Source organism: Theobroma umbraticum, unplaced genomic scaffold (assembly GCF_002168275.2).
Source record: "Theobroma umbraticum cultivar Fairchild unplaced genomic scaffold, ASM216827v3 scaffold_55.0, whole genome shotgun sequence".
NCBI lineage: Eukaryota > Viridiplantae > Streptophyta > Magnoliopsida > Malvales > Malvaceae > Theobroma > Theobroma umbraticum.
In genome coordinates this window covers 3,257,356-3,264,595 of record NW_018397270.1, presented here as the reverse complement: position 1 = coordinate 3,264,595, position 7,240 = coordinate 3,257,356, and the positions used below count along the sequence as shown (strand labels likewise).

Genomic DNA, 7,240 nt, shown 5'->3' with positions numbered 1-7,240 from the left:
AATACACCATATTTCATTTTACAACATAATTAATGAATATACTTACTTGACAAAGAATGCTCAAAATGTTCAAAAATTTTTGTTCATATATAAAAAATTATTCCAAAAATGCTTAAAAATACTCAAAACGTTCAAAAGTTTTCTTCGTATATCAAAAATTACTCCAAAATGCTTAAAATATTTTAACATTTTCCTTTTTGGTAAGAAATACTCTAGAGATGAATAGTTTGACGAAAAAAGTTCAAAGAATATGAGTTGGTTTGAAGTGCAGATCTAAACATATTTGAGTTGTTAATCGATTTCGAGCTGAAGCGCGGAGCCAAATAAATGGATCGGTTTTATTAAGGGTAATTCTATTTAAATTTTAATTTTTTTGATTAAAAATAATTAAAATTATAAAAAAACTTATTATCAAAAACACGTTATACATGAAACCTATTTAAAAAAAAAAAGAACTTTTTAGTTTTCTCAGGCACCTCGAGCAAGAACAAAACTTATGGCAATGACGATGGTTTCAATGATCTCCTAGAGTCTAAAGCTTTCCAGTTCAAAGATAATGATGCCTCCATGTATTGATGCGTTTTGGCAAGAAAAAGCAGTACCGAGCTGCAGGCTCTAAATCTATCCATAAAGTCTCCCACTTTTCCTTAACCCCATGTGGCTCCTTCCAACTCCCAACTCATCTTGCTGTATAAACCAAATTTAACCAAAATTATGGAAAAAATAATAAAAGAATTGAAAATAAACAAAACAAAAATTAAAAAAAAAGGAACTAAGTAATTTTCCAAAAAAACAAAAAAAAAAAACTGGCAGAAACCTTAAGAGAAAACCCGAGAAAAAACAGCCTGGGGCTAGCAGCCGTTAGCAACACAAAAAATATAGCAAAAAAATCAAAGAAAATTTACAAGAATGGTGGGAGGTTGAAAGGGACCATAAATCGTTTGGTTCTTGAGGTTTTGAGGGAGAGAAGCCTAGGATAGTTTCGAAAGTTTGGGTGGCTTAGGTTCGACTTAAGGGTTCATCTTTGGTATCTAGCCGAGGTATAGTGGAGAAGAGATCCAAATCAGCTGACAAGGATCTTTCTGGCGTTGGCGCTTCTGCTTGGTGGTAGAGGTGGTGGCCGGTTTCTGGGATTTCCACGGCACCGTAGGATATCAAAATTTTAAAAAAAAAAAATTAGAAGAAAGCAACGGTGTGGTGGAAGAAGGTCAAGCCCTTTACTGAGTGGTCGGAGGTTTGATTTCAAGCAGAGGTGCATTTCATTTTTGGAAGAAGGGAACAGGAGGAGAGGCTGAAACAGGCCAGACCTAGCCCGTGTTGACCTTCACCATGTCCAGAAAGCGTGGGCTTAAGCTCAGCCCAAATAAAGTGAGGTTTTTTGGACAATTTCATTTCTTGTTGGGTTTTGTTTGATTACTTTTATATCATTTCAATTTATTTTACTAGTAATTTTAATTATGTAATGTAAAAATAAATATATTTTGGTAAAAAAAATAAAAAAATATGTTAGTTTATGCGAAAGTATATGTGTCCGTAAATATGCATAACAGGAAATATATGTATAAAAAATAGAATAAGAAATATATAAAAATAGTTTAGTAAAGTTTAAGAAATATGTGTATAGAAATATTTTATTTTTTCTAAACTTAGGTTGGTATATATAAAGTGGCATTAAATGATTTTTAGGCTCTAATCATTTCATATCATTATCATTCATGCATTTTTGGGTATTGTGCAACAAAGGATGATTCTAATGACGAGACTTTCTCGGGAGTCTTGTAAGGATAAATCTCTCGGGAAACTCTCCAGGTGAGAGAGCGATTTCAGATTTTACCAGAAAGATGGGAGGATCTAAGCTACGCTTTCAACAAAAGGTCATCGTTTGTATTAAATAAATCAAAATTTACATCATGATATATTATATGTTTTGAAACGAACGATGTCTCCAATATTGAGACCTTATTGAAACGTTTGTACGGATAAACTTACCTGAGAGATTCACTAGGTGACAATTCATTCTCAAATTTTGCCAAAAAGATGGAAAGATTCGAAAAACATTTTCAATAAAAAACTTTGATTCATATTTAATAAATTGTAATATGCACCATACCATACGACACTTACTTTGTGCACAATTGTCAACCCTGATGATGAGATAAGTCTTAAAATCATAAGTCTTCTTAAGGAATTCTTTAGGTGAGAGGACATTTTCAGATTTTACCATAACAATAAGAAAATCTTAAAAAGGACTATAATAAAAAGTTGTCAATTATAATAATTAATTATGAATTTGCATTTCATTAACACACGTGCATTAAAATTTGCACAATTGTCCTGATTATGAGATTTCCTTGTAAAGCTTGTAAAGATAAGTTTTCCAAGAAATTCTTTTGGTGAAAGTGTAGTCTTGTGATTTAGCAAAAGGATGAGAGGACCTAGGGAATAACGTAAATAAACGATCATAATTCGTATTTAATAAATTGAATTTCATAACATTCATCATCCTTGCATAACGTACTAATCATGCATATTCTCATCTTGGAAATAAAGTTCAAACAATAATCCCGATGATGAGAATTTTTTTTTGGGGAAATTTGAAAAGAGTGAATTTTCTCAAGAAATTTTATAGGTGAGAAGATATTCTCAAAGATTACTAGAAAGATGGGAGGACTCTAGAAATTTCCTCAATAAAAGAGATTATCCTTCCTAATCAATTAAAACTAAAAAAGACAAATTACAAAATGAATAAGGATTAAGGAAATTTATGTATAGGAATAAAATTAAAGATTAAGGTCAAAATATGATAACTATTGATTATTTGATACCGTTCATTGAACGAGCATAAGGAGGGTGCTAATCCTTTCCCATGTGTAACTGTACTCCCAAACCTAAATATAAAAAATGCAAATCAGGTTTTATTCTCTAGACAGACTTAAAATTAATTTAAGACCTCGTTAAAGAGAATACGTTTAATAAGTAGCCAATTACACCTAACAAAAAAGATTGGTGGCAATTTGCATACTTACACATCGAGGTGAACGGGTTCCTAGATTTGCATGTAGCAACACTTTCAAGGACTTGTGTAGATGCCATAAGCCCCTTTGTAAGAGCTTTCCAAAAATGGGTTGCAAATACACACATTAGATTTTCGAGGACTGACAACTATAGAGATGTCGATATTACTATTATTTTCAAACGTTGTGATCATAATGATGGAGCCCTTTTCAAAGGTCCTGGTGGAACCCTAGCTCATGCTTTCCCACCAATTGATGGGAGATTCCACTATGATGCAGAAGAATAATGGTCTGTAAGTGTTACCCCAAGCAGTTTTCACTAGGAGATTGTTGCATTGCGTGAAATTGAACTCCTTCTTGGTTTGGAGCACAACTCAGTGGAGAATGCAATTATATACCCATACATCAGGTATATATCCATACATCGAGTCTAGAATATCCAAGGGTTTGGATCGGGATGATATTGAAGGAATTAAGGTTCTATATAACTATCCTTATGTCCGGGTTCGAAAACCCAACCGTCTTAATGTGAAAGTTTGGAGTTGTCACTAGTATTTTTTGTCTAGGTGTGATTAGCCACCTAATTACATCTATTCAATTTAACAAGGCCTTAAACTTGTATTAGGTCCATTTAAAAGAATGAAGTTTGGTCTACCTAATTTGAGATTGAGTTTGGAAGTACGATTACCCACGGAGAAATATTAGCACCCCATGACACCTATTCAAAAAACAATACCAATTAATCACTTATTATCCTATTTTAATGTAAATTATCAATCTTAAACTTAATTAAATTCTTACTCCCTTAGTTATCATTTATTATCTTTTATTTTTTTTATTTATCGTTAGATGTTGGAGACCTTTTTTGAACCTTTCCAACACTCTAGTAAGGGTTTTCAAAATCCTCCTCACCTCCGAGAGCATTTGAAAAGATACACATATCCCATTGAAAAGGCATCGTCACAGGGTTATAGTAACTCTTGACCATGATGATTTTCGGTTTTGGATTTTATATATTATAGTTTCGTTGTTCATTTTTTATTAAATTATCCCAGCCATGTTGATCAAACAAAATCAAACATAGAGTATGAGAAAGATAGAATATACCATGAGAGCAACAAGTAAGATCTGTGCAAAAATCAGTAGAGCAAGGTGGGTAAGGTGACTAAGCGGATTTAGACGTGTTTGCTTTTGTTATGTTTGCATACAATAATTTGCTTTCTTTGCCTAGTTATCCAAAAAGAGTAAGACACTCGTTCATGGTAACTAAATCCTAGGTTTCCTTATAAGAAATAAAATTATAGCCAACTTACTCGAGCTTTAATTATTTCTGTGACCCCACAATTTAAATATGATAATTTTGTCCGAATTTAAATATTTATTGTAGTTGATCTTGAATTTGAAGACTTTTTAATCTCAATAACTTCAATATATATGATCCAAGTAATTTCATCCCTTGTTGTCATTAATATCTCTTGCTTGATACACAAAATTCAAAAATAGCATAGACCCAACTCAATTTCTTTCATACATATTTTCAAAAATTTATTCATGACATGTTCTATAGCACATAATATTATCCATGCTATCTAATTTCCATTTGCTAATATCTTACATCCTTATTACTATTTACTAACAATTTTTAAGATCGAGGATGAGGAAGTAAAATGGGGAAAAAAAAAGATCGGAGATATATATTATAAGGATTCAATGAAACAGTTACTCCATGTCAATATATATCCTTTTATTTCAAATTCTATCACAAATCATTTTCCTTAACAAAAATGCTCAATACTAATTAACAAAATACCCCATCCAGAAAACGTTTTGTCATTTAGAATATTTGATATTTAAGTTGAAATGGTAGGGAAGTCATATTTTTTTAAGAAAAATGAAATCCTTTTTGCTTAAGATTCATTACTAACATAAATGGTTATGGACCTTGAAATACACACAAAGCACAATATGTAATAGATAAACTCCAAACCTTAGCAAGCAGCCAAATAAGTTAATCTTACATGCATCAAATCAAACATTAATCTTCCTAGCCACAAGGCAAAGAGCATTTTTTTTTTGTGCATAGTAACACCAGGTATCACGTCAAAGTCTAAGTCATCCTTGTTCATCCCAACCGGCATTTCCCAATCAAATTTGCAAAGAAGATTAGCAAGAGCAAGCTCCACAGTTGCAACTCCCATGTGCATTCCAGGACAACTCCTTCTGCCAGCACCAAATGGTATGAACTGAAAATCTAGTCCTTTGTAATCAATAGAGCTGTCAATAAATCTCTCAAGATAGAACTCTTCCGGATTTGCCCAAGCTTCAGGATCCCTTCCTATAGCCCATGCATTGACAAAAACTAGTGTTTTGGTAGGTACTTCATACCCTCCAACATCACCCTTCCTAATTGTTTCTCATGGCAACAGTAACGGAATTGTTGATTGCAATCTAAATGTTTCTTTTATCACCAGCTTTAAGATATGACAAACCTTGAATATCATCTTCATTTACAAAATCATTGTTTTTCATCAAATTTCTGAGTTCTTGAACTTTCTTCATAGACCTAGGGTTCTTCAATAGGAAGGTCATAACCCAAACCACTGCTGCAGCACTAGTGTCAGTTCCAGCAACAAACATATTCTGCATAAAAAGGGAAAAAATTGCATAAGGTTGTACTCCTACTTTGAAGTTAGAAAATAAATGACAACGATAAATAATCAAGTAAATTTTATTTGAAATTTGAGACCTTTAAAGAATGTTTAATTTTCATCCTTGACCAAAAAATTTCACATTAATTATTTGCAACCTTTTTAAATTATTTCAAATCAATCCATCCTTCCATTTGTCAATGATGGTAGATTCTTCACGGAATTTAACACATAAGTGTCATGTGTATTTGAATTGTTGATGGATTTAGCGATGTGGACATACACATGAGACTGATGTGTCAAATTACATAGATTTTAACAAATGACTAACAGAAGGATGGATTTGAAACAATTTTAAAAAATTATGGATAGATAAATATGAAAATTTTAAATCAATGAAGAAAATGAATAATTTTTAAAAGATCACATATTGCAGATAATAGTTACTTCTAAAAAACCAAAGTAAATTTTTGAGTGAAGATTGAACCATTAGCACAGCTTTTATGTGATCAAAAGTGAGTTCAACTCAAAATACGCGATCCTTCCAAATTTGTAGTAAAACATCAATAATATCCTCTTGTTCTGATTTTGGCCTATTGGGATCAAGATGTTCATCAATGAGTTGTTGATAGAATGTATCAAAATCTTTAAAATTTTTTTCAAGACGACCAAGTAATCTCATGAGTCTATCAATCCAACCCATGAAAGGGAGATAGTCAGAAACGAAAAAGCTCCCCAACATAGCTTGAGTTTCGTTAAGCATCCCATGGAATCTACTTCTTTCACTACCTTCAGCATCATACCTCTTACCGATGGCTATTCTACAAGTTATTGTACTAGTAACATGCATTAATAACTCACTCAAGTTGATTGGTTTCAAATCATCAGAGGATTTGGATATTTTTTCTATCATACGAGCAATTTCGTTTTCTCGAATTGGACGATAAAATAGCACTCTATTTTGATTAAAAAAATGAACGATGTAAATTTTCCTAATCTCTCTCCAATAAGAATTATAAGGTGAAAAACCCAAATCTAAGGCATTGTAAGACAACTTGTACTGGCCAAGAAGACGAGGCCTACTACAAAAATCAAGGTCATGAGTTTTCAAGATTGCTTTGGCCATTTCTGCTGAAGAAAGAACTAGAGTTGGTCTTAGGCCGAGCTGCAAAGACTTTAAAGGACCATATTTTTGGGACAGCTTCCAAAGATAAATATGAGGGGCTGGTGAACTACTAAGCTGGAGTAAGTTACCGATCAAGGGAAGACCAAAAGGGCCTGGGGGATTGTGTTTATGCTTTTTGCGAAAGAAGAGGATCAAGATAAGGAGAGCTAGAATAACAAAGAAAAATAACAATCCCATTGTAAATTTGTGAATTTCTAATCCAGTAATTCACTCAATGAAGCAAAACTTGTGAAAATCCAGAGGGCGAGTCCCCCTTTTATATAGACTTAGCCCAAACTTAGGTCCACACATTTGACATTATTTTTGAGAAGGAAACATTTTAAGGTTTACTAGGAATCAATAAGCAGATTCATGACACAACAAAGACTTATTGCTAACCAAGTTGTGCTTGC

General features: G+C 32.6%; 1 pseudogene; it reads right to left on the bottom strand.

Moving 5' to 3' along the window:
- Positions 1-5,042: 5,042 nt before the first annotated feature.
- LOC110426458 (cytochrome P450 83B1-like) lies at positions 5,043-7,025 on the bottom strand (annotated as a pseudogene).
- Positions 7,026-7,240: the final 215 nt, after the last annotated feature.